A 26555-nucleotide genomic window follows, 5' to 3' on the forward strand; every position below is an offset into this window, starting at 1 on the left:
TTCTTCAAGTTTATTTTATCATGGTGCACTGAGAAAAGAAGTCCCAAAATAGCTTTTCAGAATAGCCTCTTCTAAAAGAAAAGGGAGATATGAATCATAAAAATCTCTTCCTTGTAAAAGTTACAGTTTCTCCTATTGATCTTTTTGAGTATTTTCAACTAAGAAGTATAAAGAGTTGAAAATGAGTTCTGGAAAGATGTAGTGTACCCCAAAATAAACTGTCCCCAAAGAGACATTTGTGTAAAGATGAAACAAAGCAAAACACAACTAAAAAATGGCAACAAGATAACCCCAGCAGCCTGGAAAATAAAATGTGTTCAGAGATCTTATTCCCCTCACCAAAGTATTAGTACTTGATCATTTTCAAGTATTTCCATTTATGTATATATATGGATATATGGGGTATATAAATATATACTTATATAAGTTCAAATTGCACCTTCCTAGTTAGTAGATATTTTAAAAAATTAACAAGTAAAATTAGGGGCTCCTGGGTGGCTTAGTTAGGTGAGCGTCCAAGACTTCATTTCAGCTCAGGTTATGATATCAGGGTCATGAGAGCAAGCCCCAGTGCACTGGATGTGAAGTGTGCTTGAGATTTTCCCTCTCCCTCTGCCCATCTTCCCACTCACAATCTCTAAATAAACAAATGAATAAATAAATAAATGAATAATCTTAAAAATTTAACCAATCAAGTTAGGCCCCAAATTCTAAAGCTAATAAAAAAATAATCCAACTTGCTATAGTCAGAGTTATCTGTCTTCATTTTGTTTCACAAAAGCAAAATTTTATTAAAATCTTATAAGAGCCAAAACAATTTAAACAAAAACTAAAACTCTATTAGTTTCTTTTCTTTCTTTTCTTCTTTCCTCCCTCTCTCCCTCCCTTCCTTCCTTCCTTTCTTCCTTTTTCTTTTTTCTAAAATAACCAGTGACAGTTATTCCAGCTGACATTTACTGGATACCTGCAGCCTTCCAAGGGTTTACATGATTCATCTCATGTAATACTCACGGCAGACCTGTGAAGCACTGGTAATTTAATGAGCATTTCACAGCAGAGGAAACTGAGACATAGAGAGGGCAAATACTTGTTCAGGACCACACATCAGTTAAGAAAATGCAATATTAAAAACTGGGGAATATGATGAAGTGTTTCCATGATGAAGCATTACAATATATTGCTGCCCACTAGATTAGTGATAACAGTCAGTACTTTCCTTATCTGTAGTTGGTAGAGGAGCAATGATGAACTGTATCAGTGCAGTAAAGATTTATTGAGGATTTTCTTAAATGCAAGAAATTTTACCAGCTGTTGATGATAAAACTTAGATGTTTACTGTCCAATTATATCGATGTCAACCCATTTCATCTTTCAACCGATAACCCAAGTTACAATTATAATTTCCATATCATGGGTTCATAAAATGTGACCTTGCTTCCTAGACATATTTACTTTTCCAGACAAACAGGATATCTATTCCAATCCATCTTGCATTACTTCTGCCTGGCTGTATCTAATTAGTCCAGGATCAGGAAGGTAACACATTTGAGTCAGTCAGTGACATTTTCTAGGAATGTAAATTTAGAGTTGGGGTTCTGACTCTTTGCTCAAGGGGATGACATGTAGATTCAAGAGACCTTGGTGGCACTATTTTCCTGCTTTTATTCTGAAAAATAGCTTGTCTGAAGATGAAAGATGAAGCTGACTAGCAGCGAGAAGCAATATGAAACGTAGAGAGACTTGGTGGTTTATTTTCAATTGTTTCTGAGACCCAGCTGCATCTCTGTCCTTGAGTTCTATGAAGCACCTTTATATCCTTTAATTTTTTTTTCTTTTTGCTCAAACCCGTTCAAGTTGGGTTTTTATTACTGTCAATTCAAAAGTTTCTAACTAAAACAGCAGAGAAAATATGACTTTTCAAGACATAATCACCTGTACCACTGAGAACGATTTTACCCAGTTTGTCTTTTTCTTAAGCACATTTTAAACACGAGAAAATATAGAGCAAATTCTTTTTGGGGAAAAAAAAAAAAAAAGAAAGCCGAAATCTATTAGCCTTCTGGAAAGGATCCTAATCAGATCTCCTAGAGTTCCCTACAAAGATCTCCAATCTACTTTTCCATTTCATCTTCTTCTATTCCCTATTACTTACTTAAACTCCAGCTAAAATAACTTGTCCTTATCACCAAAGACATAATTCTTTTCAGCTCAAATGATACTCAGCTGGTGTTTAGTGATACAATTGTTTGGTCAATGTCCAGTTTGACTCCTAGGTCAATACTCATATCAAATTGTTTTTATTATTTTAAATTTCACTTTCAGCTTTTACAAGTCTGATTTGTTACATGTGTTTCCATCAGTCCAGTATGTCTTTTTCTGTCTCAGTGGCAAATTCCTGCTCACTGATTCATTCATTCACTCATTGCTTCATTCATTTAACAAATATTAAGCACCTATGAAACATGGAATATTTTACTGCTTTAGGAAACTAATGCAAGGCTTACATTTTAAGAGGGTCATTTTGCTGTGTGAGGAACACTCCAGAGGCAAGAATGAAGCAGGGAGACCAGTTAAGGCACTTTTGAGACCCTACTCAACACTTGATAGTATCTAAGATGATGAGGGTAGCAATGCAGATTGTTAGAAATAGCATGTTCTAAGGTACAGCCAGTATGTTCTAAGGTACAGCTGTATTTTATATTTTGTCTTGTAAAATACAAAAATATTTGTATTTTAAATATCACCTTTTCTATGAAGGTCTCCATTACTCTACAAGCAGCTATTTGTTCCGTCACATGTGCTTACAAAATGTGCTATTAACATTTCTCCCCTAGCCTTTATCAAATTGTAATGTAATTAAGTTGTACATGATTGACTTTCCATGTAGACTTTGAACTCTTATAATTTGGGCATCTTAATGTCTTCATCTTTCTTCCTCAATGGCTAACACAATACTAAGCAATTAATCTTTCTCAAGAAAGAGAAAGAGAGTGAAGTTACATGGAAATAAATAATATTTTTAAATTAATAATATCATTTTTATATAAATTCATAAATTTAATTTTTATAAACTAATTAATTTATATAAATTAATGTTATTAATGCATATTATTTATATGCATTCTCTGAAATTATTAAATGAATTAATTCTTAACTAATATGTAGGTTTAGTCTAATAATGGTATGGAAAAGCAAGAGTTTGTTGGGGTTTTATTTAAGATTTTATTTATTTATTTGACACACAGACATCACAAGTAGGCAAAGAGGCAGGCAGAAAGCTGAACAAAGAGCTCGATGTGGGGCTTGATCCCAGGACCCTGAGATCATGACCTGAGCTGAAAGCAGAGGCTCAACCCACTGAGTCACCCAGGCACCCCTAAAAGCAAGAGTTAATAGAAAATGAAACTTTCCTATATATCCTTCATATCTTATATATATAAACACACACACATATATAGTAATAATAGCATATGTAATAATATATGTTTCATATAAATATTATGTATTTAAATATATATAATATTTCACATATATTTATAAAATGTGATCAAAAAGAGGAAAAATACAACATTTCTACGGTCAGTTTTGCAATAATTGCCAATCTACTGCATTATATTGGTTGAAGAAGGAAAGAAAAAATAATTTGGTAAGAAATCTTCTCAGAAAAAGATTTCTGTACATGCCTAAACAATTGGCAACCAGAAATCAACTTTTGCTCTTTAGTCTTACCTAGTTTAGATAAGTGAAGTGGCAGCCTTAAGTAATTACATGGAGTTTATTTGCCCTCCCAAATGAGTCATCTACAGAACAGTATTTATTACCAAAACCAGTCTCTGCTCCACACGAACAAAATAGGGTGGCACAACAGTATGGTAAATCGAGGAATCATTACAGTATGTGGATATCTGAGAAGTGGCAACTTGCCAGTGATATCTAAGTTCCCTGTTACCTAAAGGCTGTGCCATGTTTCCAAACTTAGCTCAGCTTGTGATAATAAGGAAAGATTGTCTCCCAGATGTTGGAGGAACGCCATGAAAAGACGGGAACTGTCAATTTGACCTTTGACCAGTGAGCTTCACCTGGGTCCATGGAAGCTCCTCAATCTTCCTCAGTCATTGAATTGTAGGTTCTGTTCGCCTTTCTTACTCCCAGAGGCTGCTCAGAAGACATAGCCCTGACATCGTGATAAGATGTAAAGAACATTTGCACAGCGTAAATGACTGAATCCAGTTAAGGCCTCTTTATAAACTTTTCAGATTTGGCAGGTAGGTGCACAGATCCACTTGTCTTGCCTCATATGTAAATTCCTTTTGCTTATTAAAACTACCACCTACCAGGACACCTGGGTGGCTAGGTCATTTAAGCATCTGACTTTAGCTCTGGTCATGATCTCAGGGCCCTAGGATCGAGCCCCTGGTCAAGCTCTGTGTGGAGCTCCCCATCAGGCTCCCTACTCAGCAGGAATCTCCTAGAAATTCTCTTTCGCTCTCTCCCTCCCCTCAGCTTGTGCTCCCTCTCTCTCTGTCCCTCTTAAATAAATAAATTCTTTATAACAAAACAGCACTCCTGCCACCTACCACCCTGTTCTTCTGCTCCAATCTCTCCCTGCTCTCCGCTTGCTGGGGCTAGTTTCAGATTATAGCCAGCCTGAGAGGATTGTGAGCCAACAGCACAGTTTGAAGAGGGTCACCAAAAGCAAAGAAAAAAAAAAAATTAACATAAATTAAGTCTGAAGTCCAACTAAGCATAAATATATACCTGCATCATCCCATAGATCTCAGACAAAGCCTCCAGAAAGGAGAAATAAACCAGAAAGAGCCTACCTGCTGCTTTCTAATTTCCAGCTACAGATTTGCTATTTGAGTTTTACCTTTTTTCGGAATAAATTGTCTCTAGGCATCAATACATGTCTTAAGAGCATTCTTAGTTAAAGAGGTGTCATACAATATGTAGTTTGGTGCAATTTATAATACCTTTGCTTTTTATTTCATCGAATGTCTTACGCCTTTCAACTGGTATTATGGAATAGACAGGGAGGCATTTCTCCTGGATTTCTACTCCCCTGCTACAAAAGGGTTTTACCCAAAACAATCTTCTGATGCCTATCATCTATGCAATGCATTTAATTCCTTTTCTGCATATCAACACAAATCGATTGGCCCAAGACCTAAAAGAAATTATCAAGCTTAATACAAACCAGGAACCATCAAGTAAGGTTTTGAAATGCAAATCAAAATGGTTGTTCCTTGAGCTGATAATAAATCACCTTGCCCTCATACTGGAGATTCACCAAGTACAAAATGGGGAAGGCTAAAGATAATTTTGCTAGAGGATTTCAACACTTTCTTGGAATTATTTTCAAATGCAGTTCGTAACATCTCCTGTGATTGCCAGTGGGGTATCCTGAATGAAAAATTCAGATATTTGTAAATCCTTTAGAAAGCTGCTTAAAGTTCTATTAACTGGTTCTTAATGTAAAAATTATACTTTTTATTAAAAATATATTGGATATAAAATTTAAAAATATATTGCTTATTAAAAAGTATCCTACTCACCTATATATGATGACTATTATTATCTAGATGATATAATTTCAGAATTTTCTTGCATCTATAGAGTACACATGTATTATCTTCTGTAAAAATAGGTTTATGCAGGTATGCCCCGCTTTCTAAAAGTTATGCCACTTTGCTTTTATGAAAGATCTACATTAGTATTATAAGAATTTTTTTCACAAAAACAAAAATCCTCTTGAGAATTTCTTTTGGTTACTAAAAACAGGTACTAATGGACGTCTTCAGTAAATGTGAAGTGGCCATAATACAAACTTTCAAAAAGCAGGGGATACACTTCTCATACCCTCGCTTTGGTTTATGAAAAGTTTCATAGGAATGCTCTACTTTCAAAAGCAGACAAACCTATACTCTATCTGCTGTTCTAAAATATATTATAATTTTATTGTCAAAATTGCCTTTTTAGCAGTTGCACAGCAAAAAAAATACATTAAAAACAATTATTTAATTTAGAATAAAATTTAAAATATTAATAATTAACACTTGTACATTTTTTACTAGTGTCGGGCATTATTTTTAGCCCTTATACAAACTACATTTCTCTGTTGTGACCTTTACAACACTTTAAGGTATATTATTCCTATTTTAAGAGAAGAACACACTGAGGAGCTGAAGAGTTGTCATCTGCGTAGGGCCATCTGTAAATGACAGGCTGATCCTTTTGCTTTACTCATACATGGCACTGCCAATGTAAAACCCAACGCAAAATAGATTCAAATGCAATCCCCAACACCACCATTACCTCAAAACAAACGAACCAAGAAATCTTTTTCTCAAATGGGTAGTCGAGAGAAAATAATAACATCCTTCTTGAACACAAACTGCCAAGAAAAGAATCACCTAATTTAGTAACTTCTGATAGTCTCATAAAAAGACCAGTACTCCAAAGCTTCAAACCACAGGAAGCAGAGAATTTTTACTGATTGTTAAAAAAAAAAAATCAATGAAAATATCCTACTTTCTAAAGGTCTGCAAAAGTGAACAGTACTGAGCTAGCTTTTTTGCTTTAGTGAGCATTATAGAACCATACCCTCCACATATTTTGAATTATTAGACATCTAGATATTAATTTATAATATTGAATGAATGTAGCTATAAAAATCCTGAATATTAATTTTATGCCAGAAGCAATAGGTACATGATGTGCATGAAAAGTATGGATACCACATGCTGTATTAAATAAGATGGCTTATTTAATTCTCATGTACCCCTGTGGGGTAGGAATTAATATCCCCATTCTCTATGTAGGGCTCAATTCTTACAACTGACAAATAACTAAGTCTCCCTATGAGATCACAAAGATTATAGACATCTAGTTTGTTCCCAAATGCTGACTGGTCTTTCTAAAGGTAGAATCCACCCAAATACCATAAAGAACTGTAACATTTTCACTGAGTCTGGTAACTTAAGTTGCACCACTATATTGCTGTTTACTTAATGAAACACCGAAGCCCAGTTACATCCATTTATTCACAGAACAAATGTCTGTGAAATACCTGCTTATTGAGATCTTTGGCTGAATTGATCAAAAGCCAGAATCCTACAGCTACTCTTTCATGTGATATCAAATTTACTTACTTACATCTTCTAGATAAGGAAACACAATTCGTAACTGTATCAGTCTGGTTGAGATGCATTTTTATAATGAGGCCTAAAAGAGATTCCACTTCCACTAAGGAAATGAAACAGTAGTTTAAAAATAAAAATAATATAAAGTGAAAATCTTCCAGAGTAAGTTAATTACTCTGAACCCTAATTTATAGTGATACAGAGTGCTACTTTAACTCCATATCTTATATTTTATAGTTTCAAGAAATGTTTATATTGAAAAATTCTAGTAAAACAAATGAAGATTATTTTACCAACACACAAATATAAATTATATATATATATATTTGAAATAATGCTATGAATCAGAAACTTCTGTTCTTATATAACATGTATATCCATTTAGTTGTCTATTACTTACATAAATAAATAAAAATTAGAACATAGAGATATTATAAAGAAAAGCCAATTTCTATTCCATGGTAATATAAGCAATTAGTCTTCCTTCTAATTTTCTGTATTAATTTAAAATCTAGAGCATATAAAATAAGCAAGCTTCCTGGAAATGTTAGTGATAGAAATTCTAATGAAATTTATGCAAATTTTATTGATGAAAATTTTTTATTTTGCCAATAATTTTCCCTGTGAAAATTCACTGATTTTTCTCAAACTCTAGAAATAGAACATGATAAACTTCTGACAGATATGAACACATTCCTCTCTTTAATAGTCCTAGAATTCAATTATTTAATTATATTTAGCATTTTTTCCTTTGCTGTAAGCTCTTCCTTTATTATAGAGAGACAATTTCTTATTTTGCAGAATATTTGTGATCACAAATATTGACCATATAAAAATATTCAAGGCAGAACTAATTTTGTTATTCTAATACCTGAAAAGATTGTTGTGAACTAAAAAATACACAATATTTCTGGGTTTCCATTGTGAAGCATGCCCTTCCTTACCTCAGTACTATTCATCATGCACTAATTTTTACTGCTTTGAAAACTCATTAGTTAGTAGTAAACTTTTACTCATTTTAAAACACACATCTACCACTGACCATATGCATTCTCCAAACTGCACATTAACAATAAAAGCCAGGGTTCAGTTTAATGACAGTGTTGTATGGCTGGTGATTGAAAAGTCAGCCATCATTATAGATTTTCTGCTAAAATATTATTATTTCTATAAATTAAAATTCGGATGAACTAAGAGTAAAACTTTTTATCTCCTATAAGCTTTCTGGACTCCCCTCTAAAAAACAGCAAATACTCATGAAAGTTTTTTATTTTAAAATGTTTTAGTTCATCTTTTTTTATTCTCAGATGAAGCAAATGATAAAATCTATGTATTTGTCCTTCATTATCATTGACTCTAGCACATATAACTACAAGGAAAGTTTTATGCTTATTTTCGTTGAGTATGCAGCTTAGATCAATTAGAAAAAGATAAGTTATGAAGCAAATTAAACCTTAAAGCAATTATGCAACTGAAGACCTCAGCTTTTCTGGCCTTTAAATTTTTATGTAAACTTTAATAAGTATATAACATAGCAGAAGTTTAGCTGATAAGCATTTTAAAACCTAAGGACCATAATTTTCTGGATCATACCTGTCTTCCATTCATGAGGATAATCTAATTTTCTCTAAATGAAACTAAAAAGAAAGTGGTTTTAAATTTATTTGTTATATTTTAAACTATTATATACTTGAGACAAATTTTTAAATAAAATATTTATTTTATTTTTAATATTCTTAAATATCCATAATATATTTTTTTAAGATTTTATTTATTTATTTGAGAGAGAGAGTGCAAGTGTGGGGAAGGGGCAGAAGGAGAGGGAGAGAAAGAATCTCAAGCAGACTCTATGTTCAGCGTAGAGATGCAGGGCTTGATCGCACAACCCTGAGACCATACATGAACTGAGCCAAAAACAAGAGTGAGATGCTTAACCAACTGAGTCCCAATTCTTAATATTTTTATAAACAAGTCAACTGGACCAACTTAGAAGTGAACAATTTACAAGATTGAAGGAACTCTCATTTTGGCTGGTTCAGATAGAACACAAGTACTAAATCCCATATCTGGGTTCTATCAAAATTGACTGGTAAAAATAAATGTTTACTTCTAAAAAGGCACTAAGAAATATTTCTAGTATATAGTACATACGTTCTAATCCTAAGATAAACCTAATACATTGTCCTTTGCTCCATAAATATTGTATTTTATTCTTTGTCATGAAAATTTTATTTTCATTCCAAAATCCCTTCAAAGTCTAAAAAATCCTGTACAAATATTTAGTACAATTATTAGAAGCAAAGAGTAGAAATCAGACAGCTTAATATTGAAATGTTCTCTCCTACATACAAGTTGTCTGATATATGGCAAGTAATTTAACATATTTGTCATTTAGTGTCCTCAAAAGGAAAATGAAGACAATAATTTAGCTAATGGGGTTATCATGAAGATTAGAAAATATGTTAATTATAGTTTTCAATTCCTATTGTTAAATATATAAATTTCATGAATATTTTATGAACAGCTCATGTAATGATTCGGGAGTATCTTTCCAGTATAGGAGGGTCATAGATCACAAACCCAATGCTTAACTCCTTCCTCCTTATTACCTTTCCTCTTACTCCTGTCACCCAGTTTCAATACTTTATAACCTGCATCTCTATCTACTATTGGGGCAATTACCTAAAATCTTAACTAATGTGTCTTTGTAACTTTGTATAAGATGCTCAAGGCTATATTTACCAAATGAAGTAGGAACTTTATTTCATGGGCATAAAGAAGGGTGTAATTCAGTTGGTCCTAAAGGCTTAGTTTTTTCCCCACTGTCTGTAGCTTACTAAAGAGGTGATTCAACTGGACTTATGTAGGTTAGTTGAAGAACAGACTGAGCAAGGGAGATTTCTTTCTTGCAAATTCATTTCCTGTCCTGGGAAGTGCTATTATTCTGTAATTGCTTATATGTTTCTTAATCATCTTTTGCTATAAATATCTACATTATGGAGGTGAAGTTTCTTTGTTGGAATCTCTTCCATGGTATGTCCAGTTCAAATATTATCAGGCTAAGAATATGTTTCTGTTGGATAATTAAAACTTGGGAATTATGTGTGACTTGTCTGTTATAAATTTTTCCTCAATACAGAATATACTATATTTACACTGTATGATGATGATTTTATGGTCTTCTATTTTGTTTTTGTTCAATGATCATCTGATGGGCATTGGTACACACTCTATGGTGAAAGAACTTGACCTGTGGATGAAAAACTGGTTACAAACATCACAACACCTGTCTTTTTAAGTTTCCTCTCCTATGTGGGACAGAGAGAAAAGATTGTAACCACTAAGATCTCATTAGTAGTAGTGTTCCTATAACCTGAAATCAAACCCAATGATGCTTAGTAGAATAAAACTTTTACTGAAGTTATTCCCTCAAGTGCTCTATTGAGAATCTATATGGCATATAGCAATCCAGGTAGAAAAACATCCATTGCTAGATGACTAAAATGAGTAGAGGTTCTATCCATTAACAAGTAGTATTTTTCCATTTATGAAACACTTCAGAATAAAAATATCATTAGAAATAAAGTATTTCAGGGGCACTGACTGGCTTGGTGGAGTATGGTCCTCTTAATCTCAGGGTTGTAGGTTCAAGTCCCACATTGGGTGTAAAGATTACTTAAAAAAATAAAATCTTAAAAAAAAAATAAAGTATTTCAGAATCATTTAGTCCACTACTTTTAAGAAGTCTAAATTTCCTTCTTCTAAAAGAAAAATGTACACTTGTACTTAATTTTTTAATAACCACAATGACATAGTATCTTACATATGATTCTTCAGTAAAATTTTATTGACTCAAAAGTATAATGGTACGGGGAAACTGGGTGGCTAAGTTGGTTAAGCATCTGGCTCTGGATTTTGAATCAGGTCATGATCTCAGGGTTGTGAGATCAAGCCTTGCATAGGGCTCTGCATTGGATGTGGATCCTGCTTAAAATTCTCTCTCTCTCTCCCTCTGCCCACCCCCAATTGCATACTCCAAATAAACAAAGAAATAATAAGATAAAAATGATTTTTTAAAGTATAATGGCATATCTTTCAACTACATTGGCTTAAAAATAATGTAATAAATATAATTTAAATTTGATCCTTCAATTTGTCTAGTGTTACTTTTACACATATAAATTATAAACTAAATAACAAAAGGAGCCTTTCTATGTGTAAATAATATAGAATGAGCAAGAATGCTTAGAAAGAAAGTCTGAGCTCCCCTGGGCTAAATTTAGCTAGTAGTGATCTGTTTAAAAATTGACTCTAAAATAATCTATCAGAATAAGTATTTTGGAAAGGAAATAGGAAAAGAAGGGCATTTACAGTAACATTAAAGTCCTGGAGATCAGAAAGCAAATGCTTCAATCAATGCCAGGGACTTACACTGAGATAAGAGACTCCAGAATCACACAGGAACTCTAATTATATGTTGGGTTCTCCATACCTTCACCCCCCTATTTATTTTAGGACTTTATTTAAACACAAAATGGAGGATGGATGAAGTTTCAGATCTTAGATATTGCATTATTATATTAATAACATAAAGCAAAATAAAATGTAATGCCAACTTTCTTAAAGTCCAGAATGTCATAGGACTTGTGTAATATTTAAGATTCATTATTAATGTTAATCTCTTTATAAGCTATCTTTTGCACAACAGCATTGTGTAAGAACTCTGAGAAAACCTCAGTGGCATAGGACAATAGATGTTACTTCTGTTTATGAGCCATTTAGTTAGCTGGGTGGTGCTACTATACAGTACAGACCCAGTCTATCTTGGCTGACTTGTTCATTTGTCTGTGGACACCTTGCAGATCAATTAAGGATATATTAATCTAGGATGATCTTGACATAGATTTCCCATCTGTGCCCTATGTGGTTGATCTTCCAAATTTACCCCTAGGTTTTCATCATGTCACAGACAAAGGTTGAAAAGAGAGAGTGGATATATGTGAGCCCTTTTGAGACTCTGCCTCAGAAATGTTTGATCTGTTGGTCAAAGTAATAACTATTCAGGATTCCAAGTATGAGCTGTAGGGAAGGAAATAATTATTTTTCCCCTTATTCTCCTAGGTCCTTTGGCTAGAGCCCTGTTAACTGGACTAGTATACAGATTGATTTAATATAAGAATTATGTGGGGTGGGGTAAGATGGCAGAGAAGTAGGAGACTGTGTTTCAACCAGTCCCCTAAAGTGAGCTAATAATGTACCAGAACACTATGAACACCCATGAAATCAGCCTGAGCTGTAAAATTATACACTTCTGGAACTCTATGGGGGCAGAAGAGTCCAGTGCAGAGATAAAGCAGAGTGGGAACAATCGCACTGATATCGGAGGATAAACAGAAGGGGGAGGGAGCAACCAGAAGACATCCACTGGAAAGTAATACCCCAATATGAAAGTGCCCTGCGATTGGGGACCAGTATTACCTTGGAGTCTGGTTAAAAGCACTCAAAAAGAGCAAAAGGGGCAACTGGTGGAATCGGTAGGTCACAGGCATGGGCCTAAGCCCATGGACCAAGGACGGCCACCGCCAGTGACCACCCATGCCAGAGAGAGTGCAACGAAGCCTCCAAGCTGTGGTCCCTGAGCCCCTGGCTTTCTGCTGCATGCACCACCACTCGGCTAGGTGCACTCCTGCTGGCACTCATGAGGGACTCTGGTGTGGATGTCAGTTGGTGCTCTTTAGAGCCACAGCGTTTTGTGCCCTGCATGCACTGCATGACTGGGGTCTGAACCGCACTCACCACCCATGCCTGAGAGAGCTCCCTGTGAGTGCTAGCCAGTGGTCTCTAAGACCAGCCTGGGCTTGAAAAACTTAGTGTACTATCTCTGGTTGGGATCTCTTACCAGGCAGCAACCTGTGAAAACCCTGAGATTTGGACCCCAGACAGACATCTGGGCTCCCTGGACTAATATCGCTCATGGTTTTAGTTGCATGGGGGTGCAGAGACAAAGTGGGAGCTTTGGGCAACCCCTGAGATGGTAGCTGGGAATATGTTCTGTCTGTGGGAGGTTGCATGGCTCAGCGAAGTCTGCAGAGGGGGAGTCTGTGTGTTCTGGACCACCCAGAGAGAAGCAGACTGAGGCTTCTCTCTGACATGGAGGTCTGGGTGCAGGCTCTTTTCACTAACCCTCCAAAGAGCAACAAAAAGCCACCAAAGAAAAAAACTCCAGACAACAAATGCCTGAAAAACCAGTTTCTACATAGTCCAGTCCCTTAATCTGGAGCAGGAGGACTCAACCAAAGCAAGACCTACTGAGGATAATGTGGCAGGCTCCTCCCCCAGAAAGACTGTGAAAAGAATGAGAGGACAACAACCACAGTGTACCCATAAAACTGTAAAACACCAATATCAGGAGAAAACAAGATATTAAGCTCCCAATATTGCTCTAAAACCTGTATATTTCATTGATAAAACCTTTATTTTTAATTTGTTCTCACTATTCTTGTTATTTTTAATTTTTCTAACCCACTTACCATTACAACTAGAGTTTTAATACAACATATTCCATAATAACCTTTTAACCTGAACTTTTTTCATACATATACCTGTGGTTTACTTTTGCTTTTCTAATTTTTTTTTATATATGTATAGATATAAGCTTCAAGGTAATCCTCTTTCCCTAATCAATACTACCCCTATATATAAACAAGTTTTAATCTCCCTTTATCTCTGGAAAGTTAAATCTTATAATAAAGATATCAATATACACCCAGGAAGAATCAAAATAACCTTCCTCACCCACATCAAGGATTTATAACCACCCTCCCATCTTTTTTTTCTGTCAGTGTTTCTGTGTATTTGTTTTTGTTCCGGTATTGTATAAATCTTATCCTTGAGGTTCATTTTGTCTGGTTTCCTTTTTTTTTTTTTTTTTCTTGTCATTTACTTTTGTCAGTCTTTTTGTTTGTCCGTTTTGTTTGTATACCTTATAAATCTTACATTTGGGTTCCATTCTGGCTGGGTCTTCTCTCTCTCTCTCTCTCTCTCTCTTTTTTTCCCTCTCTCTTTCTCCCCCCCTTTTTTTTATTCCATTTTGGTGGTGACTTCCTATTTCTCAGAAGTATTCCAGGGTGCACCTTGCTTAGATCATGGTTGATATATTCAGCTACACATCCCCTCAACCACCTCTCACCAAAATGACTAAGAGAAGGAATACCCAACAAAGGAAAAATTCAGAGAAAAATTCAGTGCCCTCTCTATCAGAACTATTGGATATGGACATAAACAGGATGTTGGAAAGGGAATTCAGGGTAACAATTATCTAGGCAATGGCTAGGTTAGAGGAAACCATTAGTGACAACATGGAATCTCTAAGGGCAGAAGTGAAAGCCACATGAGGAAGAAGTTATAAATGCTATCAATGAGATCCAATCTAATCTAAATACTCTAACAGCTAGGGCAACTGAGGCAGAAGATAGAATTAGTGATCTAGAGGACAAACTGATAGAGAAAAAGGATCAGGAGGAAGCTTGGCACAAACAGCTTAGAAGCCATGAAAACAGAATTAGAGAAGTTAATGACACCATGAAATGTTCCAATGTCAGAATTATTGGGATCCCTGAGTGAGAGGAGAAAGAAGGAAGACTTAGAAGATACAATTGACAAATTCTTGATGAAAATATTCCCAATCTGGGAAATTGACCAGTGTTCATGTCCTAGAGGCAGAAAGATTTCCCCCGCCCAAGATTAACGAAACTAGAAAGACCTCGAAGTACTTGATTTTGAGACTAATGAATCATAATTTTAGAGAAGAGCTCCTGAGGGCAGGGAGGGAGAGATTCCTTAGATACAGAGGAAGGTCCATCAGAATAACATCAAACCTGTCCACAGAAACCTGGCAAGTCAGAAAGTGCTGGCAAGACATATTCAGGACACTAAATGAAAAGAACATGCAGCCAACAATACTTTGTCCAGCAGGTTAACATTCAAAATGGATAGAAGATAAAGATCTTCCAAGACTGGGAAGGTTTAAAAGAGTATGTGACCGCAAAGAGGGTGCTGCAAGAAATATTAAGGGGGGGAGGGTTATAAAAGAAGAAAGAACCCAAGAGTGACATAGAACAGAAATTTACAGAGACAATCTGTAGAAACAAGGACTTCACAGGTAACATCTTGTCAATAAATCACTCTCAATGTGAATGGCCTAAACGCTCCCATAAAACAACAAAGGGTTGCAGATTGGATAAAATGACAAGACAAGCTTTCTAGGGAACAATGGAGTTCACAGTGCATTGTTTTATATAATACTTAAATCTCTGTTAATTATCATTAAAAAAATCTCCCTGGTGGCTCAGAGGCTAGGAGTTGGCCTGGTCGGGGTGGAGGAGTAGAAGGTTTCATCCCAGAAGCTTGAAGGGCTTTGGGGGAAGGGTGAGATGTTCTGAAGCCTGAGACCAACTTCATTCTAGCCTTGCCTGTTTGTGAGTTCAATCTGACTCTGGGTTGGATCTCTGCGGGGAGATGGGCTTGCTGTTTGGGGAGGCATGAAGTCCTGATTTAGACTAAATGATGCTTGCAGTGTGACTCTTTTCTACTCCTGTACTGTGCTTAAGTGATGGAGACTGGGCTGTGTTACAAATAAATCATTTTTTTGTTGTTGTTGAAAAAAAAAAAAAAGACCGATTCACATACTGTCTACAAGAGACCCATTTGGAACCTAAAGATACATCCAGATTGAAAGTGAAGGGATGGAGAAGCATCTTTCATGCCAATAGGTCTCAAAAGAAAGCTGGGGTATGATTCTCATATCAAATAAATTAGATTTTAAACTAAAGATTAGTCAGAGAAAAAAAGGACTACATCGTTCTTAAAGGGTCTATCCACCAAGAAGATCTAACAATTGTAAATAATTATGCCCCCAATATGGGAGCAGCCAGCTACATAAGACAACTGTTAATCAAGATAAAGAGTCATATTGATATGGATACATAAATAGTAGGGGATCTTATCACACCACTCTCAGTAATAGATCATTCAAGCAGAAAATCAATAAAGAAACAAGAGCACTGAATGGTACATTGGACCAGATGGACCTCATAGATATATACAGAACATTCCACCCTAAGCAGAATACTCATTCTTCTCAAGCACACATGGAAGTGTTAGGTCTCCCTAATAATAGGCCCGTGATCAAAGGAGCAAGACTGATACAGAGCGAAGGTCAAGCAAAGCTTTATTTCACACCAAGCATCGAGAATCAAACTGACCAATTGGGGCTGTCTCTTACAGAGAGGGCGACCCCTCCCAGCCTTACAGACTAACTTCTATAGAGCAAAGGCCATGTAGTTGAGTCTGGTGACACACAGGTGGCCAATGAGATTGCAACATACAGAGAAAGCTGCACAGTCATGTTAGCTCACACATGGGTGGCCAATTGAATTACAATTCACCTCATAGTAACTATTTGAACTAGCCTATCACCTTGGTCAGAATTGGCACCCAAAAGGCGGTACCCATACTCCTTGGTAGCTAGGGAGAGAGTATGTGAGTCCCACTGACTGGATGTCTCCACCTGACCTGACCCACTCTTGAATTTGGGCTTTGTTACCTGGGACTGGTTTCCCACACTTATTGCTTTTTAAGTAAGTTCCCTTGGAGATGGGGGACAGGGTCAGTTTAAGTTTTACTGCATAAACAACAAAATCACTGTTTAGTTGGATGAATCCCTCTGGCTAAATAGGCCTTTACAGAAGATTCTACAGAATAGACCACATACTGGGTCACAAATCAGGGCTCAACTGATACCAAAAGATTGAGATTACCTGCATAGTCTCAGACTACAATGCTTTGAAACTGGAACTCAATCACAAGAAAAAGCAGGGAAGGAATTCAAATACTTGGAAGCTAAAGACCACTTTGCTTAAGAATGTTTGAATCAACCAGGAAATCAAAGAAGAACTTAAACAATTCATGGAAACCAATGAGAATGAAGATACATTGGTTCAAAAGCTATGGGATACAGCAAAGGTGGTCCTAAGGGGGAAATACATAGCCATGAAAGTCTCACTCGAAAAAATTGAAAAATCCAGGATATACCAGCTCTCTTTAAACCTTAAAGAATTGGAGAATCAACAACAAATTAAGCCATCCCCACACACGAGAAGGGAATAATCAAGATTAGAGCAAAGATCAACGAGATAGATTTTAGAGATACAGTAGAACACATCAGTGAAACTAGAAGCTGGTTTTTTGAAAGAATCAGTAAGATTGATAAACCATTGGCCTGACTAATTTAAAAGAAAATATAGAGGACCCAAATTAATAAAATTATGAATGAAAAGGGAGACATCACGACTTACAAAAAGGAAATAGAAACCATCATCAGAAATTATTATCAACAGTTATATGTCAATACATTAAGCAACCTAGATGAAGTGGACGCATTCCTGGAAATCTATAACTTCCAAAACTGAATCAGGAAGAAATTGACAACCTGAATAGACCAATATCTAGTAACGAGATTGAAGCAGTGATCAAAAACCTCCAAAAAAACAAAAGCCCAGGACCTGACAGATTCCCTGGAGAATTCTACCAAACATTCAAAGAAGAAATCACACCTATTCTCCTGAAGCTATTTCAAAAAATGGAACAGAAGAAAAATGTCCAGATTCTGATCCCCAAATCAGGAAAAGACCTCATCAGAAAGGAGAATTTCAGACCAATATCCCTGATGAATATGGATGCCAAGATTCTCAACAAGATCCTAGCTAAGAGGACCCAATAGTATATTAAAAATATTATCCACCATGACCAGGTGGGATTTATCCAAGGGATGTGAGTGTGGTGGTTCAACATTTGCAAATCAATGTGATAGAAAAATCAAGAGAAGAAAGAAGAACCACATGTTCCTCAATTGTTGCAGAAAAAGCATTTGACAAGAAAGTTGCACCAGGAGGAGATAGGCACCCTTGGGTGAGGTTCCTAGACTCTGGAAAGCAGAGTGGGGGAAGTTGCGCTGGGAGGAAGTTGGCGGGGTTCTTTTATCTGTCTCCTACATAGGTATCGGGTTACCTATGGAGACATGACCTGGGCATACATCCTTTTGGTGGGAAAGTCAAGGGTTAAGGCGGGGGGCTTGGCTGGAAGACAGCCCAGAGACCCCGTGGCTGTCATTTCCATTGCTCTTCATGCACTCCAGGAGCCGGTCATTTCTATTGTTCCTCCTGCACTCCGGGAGCCCACTGACTCAACACTGTCCTGCTTCGGGGGAAGAGGTCGAGGTAGAGAGTCTGTTCTTCACCTGTCATTTCTCAAATATCCTCATTTTGAATAACTAATATGCCAAGATGACATATTTTAGGGTAGTGTGTTCTGAATCCCATTAGAGGCAATTAAAAGTTGCAAGGCAAATGTTAGATGGATGGAGGCCATTGACTAGGACCATCAATATAATCAACTCCCCACAGCAGATTAAAAGTACAAAATTGTACATAAGCTTGATAGGGTATAACCAGGGGATTGGGTCTGTAACTGTGATTATTTTCTACCTTGAGGACTCTTGCTGTATAATATATTCTGCTGAAGCCAACATTTAAAACTTTTAAAGGCAAAATTTCTAGGACTCTTGGCACCTTAGAGGTGTTGTTACCTAAATTCACTGTCTGTAGTAAAGGCAAGAGGAAACCACAATTCTTCATCTTGGAAACACACCAGGCAGCTCTGATAAGCAGCAGGGCAAGGAAAGGCTCAAACAGATGTTAATGGGAGAGAGATGCACATTTCACAATGAATTGAAGCACAGAAAATTCCTCCCACACCAGGTAAAGAAAGATAAGAGCTGCAGTTTAGAGGAAATAGCATCTTCCCAGGAGGAGTGAGTCATGTGTTTTTTGAACTAAAGCCAAAAATCATAAATAAGAGTGGGGTTCTATAATAAATGTCAGTTGATTTTTATTTATTAACCACTGTTATTTATCCAAGTTAAAATTCCTGTGAAGGAGCTCATATTTCCTGTCTGCAGTTGATCTGAGAACACATTAAAATGTGGGAGTGGGGCGGAATGAAAGGTATTTATCCAGTCTATCCCACAAAATCAATCCCCTTTTAAATCCATGTCAGCAAAACCATCCGATAAACCCATCACTTGACAGGTTGTTTTTATTAACGTTACCTCAGTGAATAATAACAGTAAACACGTATTGAGCACAGAGAAAAAAATGGCCATGAAGAAAGCAACCCCCCCCCACATATACACACACAAATAGATAGCACTAGTTTTCAAAAAAAGAAAAATCTACCATCAAAATTAGTTGAAAGCTTAATGATTTTTAAAAGTGTACTCGAAAAAAAAATTTTTCTAAATGTACTCTAATTTATTGGCTGTCAGAGTCCATATCTTCTGCTAACTTCTTAAAGAGGTAGTTACATTCAGAACAGTTCTGTAAAAACAGCTTAGTCAAATGCTTTAGCAGACATTCGCAAACCTCTTGCCTCCCTTCCACACCAATATTCCCTTAGTATCCTTCAAAATCAGGTTTCCACCTTTGTATTCAGCTCACTTTTTGTCTAACTACTGGTAATGATTCCAGATACCCTAATCTCTGCACAATATGCTGCCCGTAAAAAAACTTTATCCCAGTAACATAAATATCTCCTTAATATTCATTGAGATGGTCAGAATAGTAGGGATTTCAGCATCCTGTGAGTCGTGAGGTTTTAGAGACAAAACTTTTATCTGAAAGCAATGTAAACTGCTCACTATCACCAACTGAAATAGAAGGCTAAAGTTGTTTTCTATATGATTGCTAATTAATTGGTCTATTGTTCTTGGATATATTGTATTTGTTTACTCTTGAAAACCTAGACAAAATTTTACAAATTCATAATCAATATACCTACATTCAAGAAACCACCAAATTCTGGTTCATTCAACTCTGCAATATGTCTCAAATTTAATACTCTCTATAATCTCCAAGTCCACTTCTTCTGTTCAGTCTTACTTATTTTGTCCCTAGACTACTTATTATTCTGCTGCCTTGACAATTGGCCTTTAGCACTGCTCCCAGTCCAAACTCCAATTTAGTATCTAGACTTTTATCTAAGTTAACTAAATTCATTTTAACATTTCGTAAAGAGTTCCTTTCAGTGGATTCCTCATAGCACATAGGCTAAAATGTAAAATTCTTGGGTATGAGACCATACCACGTCTTATTCAACCCTGTAGTTTCATTGCCTATTTATTTTTTAAAATTTTATTTAATTTTATTTTTTCAGTGTTCCAAGATTCATTGTTCATGCACCACACCCAGTGATCCATGTAATACATGCCCTCCTTAATACCCACCACCAGGCTCACCCAACCCCCTACCCCACTCCTGTCCAAAACCCTCAATTTGTTTCTCACAGTCTCTCATGGTCTGTCTCCACCTCCAATTTCCCCAACTGACTTCTCCTCCCCATCTCCCAATGTCCTCCATGTTATTCCTTATGCTTCTATGCCAAGCACTGAGAAGGGACTCAAGACACGTTTAAGTCATGAAAAAAAAGTGGCCCTCAAATTAAAAGGGATTCCTGCCTTTTGAAGATGTTAAGAAACATTGCACTATTATCTTAAAAACTGTTGCTTGCAGAACCAACTTGTGTTTCAACTTGCAGACTAGCCGGTCATGGGGGTTGATGAGAGAAACTCATTGTCATTTTACTGCTTACTTGTGAAAAATCAATACAGGTGGCAAAAGACAGGAGAAATTTCTGACTTTTTTAAAATGGGAAATTTGGGAGAATTAAAACTGTTGAACTGTCAAGAAGGCAATGATCAAAAAGCCTAAGGGAGGTGATTAGGGTTTTTATCTAGAGTATATACATAGAATAGCAAAACACTTAGAAACTTACCCCAAGACAATCATACTAGTTCCAAGGGGAGCAAAAAATAGGCCCGTTGACAGAATGCCTTTCTGGAATTTCTTCATGTAGCATCTTCCTGACCTCGGGCTTTTCACTAACTTCTGAATATGTGGCTACTGGCAGAATTCATGGCAATTAATATAAAGATTAACTCCTATTAAACAACCACAAGCTGATGAGTTTTTCTATGCCTAGGAGGACAAGACAAATAATATTTTTCTGAGGATTATACATAAAATAGTTATGGCTATCACAAAATGAATTCAGAAGAAGACCTTTTGTCTGATAGTTTAGATCCTAGAAAATGTTCAATAAGACTTATGCAATCTTACTTGTTTTCATTAGATAGGATAATCAAGAATATAGGGATAACATATTATCCTTTGTCCTAATTCTTTCCACTAGATATTTCATGTATATATGACTTATGTTCCCATTAAAGTGTCTGGTCTCTACATGGGCAGGGGAAGCATCTTGTGGAGATTTTGTAGCTCACAGAAACACACAAATTATCGAGTGGTTATGAACTATGTACTAGCTGATTTAATTCCTCATTAGAGAATAATTGAGAAAACATATTCAGTGATCTGATCCAATTTCCACTAATTTGCCTTTGTGTTCCTGAATGTAGCTACCAGTGAAACATGTTCCAGTATTCAGGAGTATGGACTCTTAATAACTGTGAAGGTTAATTTTATGTGTCAACTTAATTGGGCCAAGGAGTGCTCCAATTACACATTATTTCTGGGTGTTTTCAAGTGAGATTAGCATTAGAATTGTTAAATTCAGTAAAAGGGATTGCCCTCCCCAGTGTGGGTGAGCATCATATAATCCACTGAAGGTCTGAATAATATTAAAAAAAAAATGGAGGATTAATTCTTTTCCTGCCTACATATTTGAGCTGGGACACCAGTGTTCTCCTACCCTTGGACAGGAATCTACATCAGCTCCTATGGTTCTCAAGATTTTGGATTTAGACTGAAATTATACTATTGGTTCTCTCGGGTCTCTAGATTCCAGATTGGCAGATTATGTGGATTCTCAATTATTCTTTTCATAATAAATTTATATGCATATTTATGTAAATATAAGTGCACATCCTATAATATGTATCCTATATCAATAGGCATTTTATTTATAGATGTTACATTTATACACAGATATTGGATATACTTATGAGATATATATCTATCTATCTTAGTTCATTTTTTTTTTTTTTTCTGGAGATACTTGGCTAATACAACAAATTCTAAAGTAAGCAAATATCAGCTGGGTTATTTAGCTAAAATCTGACCCATGAACAACTTCAGTTGTTCTTTTTCATGACTGATGTCTTACAGAGACTGTTCTGGATAAACACATGCATTTCAAGTTAAACGGTAACTTAGTCAGACTGAAGGTGTGTTTCAGGGATTCAGTTGAGGAATCATAGATATTAGAACTGGAAATAAACTAATGATAGATTTTGTCTTCATCTTAAAGACAATGAAATGATGCAGAAATGTAGGTCCCTTGATATCTGAGCAGGTTGTCTTTTTAGTACATAATGGTGTGTCCCTTAATATTTAATCATATACCTTCTAGTTCTCTGAGAGATGGTAGTTTAGAGATACATGGAATGCACCTGAATTTTTGAACCTTTAGGACATGAGACAGTTTGAAACAATCATAAGTGATTCCTTGAAGTGCTTGAGGTGAGAAGGATTGTGAAATCTCACCAGTTCAGGTAAGAGTGTAGTGGGATAAGAGCAGAGGCACCTCTGCCATATCTACCTTCCTCCCAGTCCTAAAGCTTTTGCATAAGAGGTATGCCTCAGAAAACAGTCCTGGGATTTTGGGGAGACAAATTAGAAATAGAAATTGAAGGCAGTTATTCTGGAAGAAGAGAAGCCCTTAATTCATCTGTTTATCCATAGCCTTGCTTGTTATTGCAATTTTAAATATATCACTACTAACCAAAAGTATTTTGAGCATGCGAGTTCACTTTGATTAATTCTGACAACATATTTTATTCCCTTTATATGTATGTGTAAGGCTGTGGGCTAGGAGGTGGGTTCTGTCTATAATACAAGTAAGCCACTCCATCTGTCATCAAGGAGTCTACAATCTATTAAATGACCAAGAGATGACTTCAAACTTCAGTGAACTCACATGAGTGGGATGGTTCAGAGTAGCAGCTTTTTCATGTTTCCTATTAAGCTTCTGCTTAACTTTACATCCACCCTGAAAAGGGAGTGTTAATGTTGAGGGCAAGGAGATGACATTCATTATGTACCTCTTCATATCCTCAGAGATTTTGTTAAGCAGCTTATAAACTTGCCATTTTTAATCCTCTCAGCTATAGTTCTGCTGGTCGGGTATAATTATTCCCGTTTTCCTGATAAGGATTGTACACTTTAAATGGTACACACTATTTGGAAAACCTAGAAATTAAATTATTTTAGTTAATGGTAGGTAGGAATATTTAGGGAAAGGAAATAAGGTGTATCATTTTTATTGGTTAGAAGAGAATATTTTTAGGAATAGTTTTGGAGGAATCTAAATACTTTGCTATTTTGCTAACCTACCAGTTGACAAAGTACTTAATACTTCTGCTATCAAGAAATGTCCTTTTCCTGAACATCTACAATAAAATTTCCTTATCACTCTTGTGTGCACTTTGAATACTATGGAAATTAATATTACATGTTTGGTTAAAATAAATTTAAAAGCTAATGTGTCTGGAAAGAGCCATGATTCCTTTTTAAAAGTGTAGGTTATGTCAAATGCTAGATATAAAAATTTGTTGGAGCATTACCTTAAGTAAACTTCATTACTGAAAATAAATTAGGAGGAATATTAAGCCTAGTTTCAAGAGTCAACACACTAAATTTAAGAGAGTAATCAAGAGTTCATGAAAGTCTCCAGAAATGGATAAAGCTAGTCAGAGAAATTCATGTTTCTTGAGACCATGTATAGCTGTGGTCTATTTCATATCTGTTACCATAAGGAGGAGCCTAAATCTTTGTCATGCCAGAAGTTAATGGCTATGACCCCAGAACCATGAACTATCAAAAATAAACTCCCCCCACAGAAAAAAAAAAAAAAGAATTTGATTTATTTACGCATAAGAAAATCAGTTAGAATAAGAAAATACAAAGATCTCTTAAAAAATTATCAAGGTATTTTATATCTTATTTTTTTTTCAAATCATAAGAACTGTGAAGTATTTGTACTGCTCATTTAAAATAGAGTTCTAATTCTATACAAAACATGAATAAATAATTGGAAAAGTACTTTGTATTCTTTATTTTAGCTCAAGACTCTAATGGCAATTGAGGTGACTAGATCATTAGGCCACATATACTGTGTGAATTTAGGCTTTGAGGCAGTCTGTCTTAGGGGAATATGACAGTTGATGAGCATGACTATTTCAGCTAATCTATATATAGATGGGGCTGACAGCAATAGCCATACCATATCTGGTGCAGGATTTCAGCAGCCTCAGCCAACAAACATAAAAGAACTTTATATAAGAAGGTCAAGGAATGAACTTTTAAGGAGGTTAAGGAGGTCCAAGTACTCAGGATTTATTCCCTCAAAAGGAAAGAAAAGAAAGAAAGAGAGGAAAGAAAAAAGAAAGAAGAAAGATAGAAAGAGAGAGGAAGGAAGGAGGAAGGAAGGAAGGAAAGGAGAAGAACTAGGATCAGCATCTAAAGAATTCAATGAAAAAAAAAAGAAAGAAAGAAAAGGGTTCATGACAATTTGGCCATCAAAAAAATTAAAAATAAAAAACAAACAAAAAAAAAAAACAAGGAAATGCGGTCATTGTATATTGCTAACAAATTGGCATTGTTCAAAGACTGAGTAAATGACCTAAAACAACAGCTCTGGAGTTGGATGGCCTATAATAAAAGTTTGTATAAAAACTTAAAAAAAAAAAAATAGCCAAAGGGGTGTCTGGGTGACTCAGAAAGTTAAGCGTCCAACTGTTGATTTTGGCACAGGTGAAGATCTCATGGTCAAGAGATCAGCTCCACTTGGTCTCTGAGCTCAGGCTGAGAGCTGAGCTCCGAGCTCAGGCTTGTCCCTCTCTTTCCCCCTCTGCTCCTCCTCACATTTCCCACACTTGCTCTCTTTCTCTCTCTCTCTCTTTCTCTCCCATAAATAAATGCCAAATAAATAAATAAAAACTTCTAAAAAATAGTAGAAACCATTTTGTAAACTTAAAACTGATGGAGGACAGAGAAGGAGAAACCAAAAAATTGCCATTGAGGGCATATCAATTTCTCATCTTGGCATCAGAAATAACATGGAGCATAATTCTGTTGTTTCTAATCTTTTTTGAGTATCTATGTTTAAACTACGGTTTATCAATACAAATTCATTTTCTAACTAAAACAGCACACACACGTGTATAGTTACATATACATATGCAAGAAATGATCAGTTGATGAACTATAAAACATTTTTTAAAAATTTCTTAGCAAATGCTGAGGTGCTTAGTTAGCTCAGTTGTTTAAGCATCTGCCTTCAGCTCAGATCATGATCTCAGGGTCCTGGGATCCAGCCCCACAACTGACTCCACGTGGGGAGACTGCTTGCCCGTCTCCTCCTGCCACTCATCCCTCCTTGTGCTCTTCCTTTCTCTTGCTCTGTCAAATAAATAAATAAAATCCTTAATTTTTTTTAAATAAAAGTTTTTTAGTAAATTCTAAAACAATAATTTTAAAATAGATTTTTTTGAAATCCATATTGGTGTTTTTATGACCACCCAGTAGAAAAAAAGTTAAAAATCTAAGAAGCATATCAGCAAACAATGAATATCAACTTTGTTGCATTGTTCTAGCCTCTTAATCACTAAATATGAGGTCTAGAGAAGATTTTATTTCAAATCTCTATTGACATCACAGAGAAGGACATACAGAGGAAGATTCTGAAAGCATAGACAGACCCCTTGTCTCTGTTAAATTTCAGGATTTTTGTTTCTAGTCAAAAGAAAGTTCAGAGTTTATCTTGAATATCCTTAATAAAAGTACAGAATTTAAACATTTAAAAATTACTCTTCTAAGAATAACATTTTGATTCCATTTTTAAATCGAATGTCTATTTTCATTTGACCTAAATTGACAAACATTCTTTACCTCCTCACTGCTCTACCTCTAACATCCTTTAAGAATAAGTAACAGAAATAATGAGCTTATGAATTGCTTTTTAATAATTTTGCAAAGGATTTTTTAACTCCTATAAAATAAGGCATTCTGTTAAATTTTGTTCTTTTCTTTCTTTTCTTTTGTTCTATTCTGTTTATTCATTCCTTTCTCAATATTCCCAGTCTATCTCTGTCAATGATATCCTATTGTAAATCTTTTCTCCTGAATTCTATCTCCAATCCAAAAGAACTTTCTATAATAATGGAAATGTTCTCTATCTACACTGTCCAGGCAACAGTCACTAGACATATGGGGCTATTGAGCCTTTTTGATGTGGCTAGATTCATGCTCTTAAGAATGAGAAACCAGAATTTAAATTTAA

Source organism: Mustela nigripes, chromosome 1 (assembly GCF_022355385.1).
Source record: "Mustela nigripes isolate SB6536 chromosome 1, MUSNIG.SB6536, whole genome shotgun sequence".
Lineage (NCBI taxonomy): Eukaryota > Metazoa > Chordata > Mammalia > Carnivora > Mustelidae > Mustela > Mustela nigripes.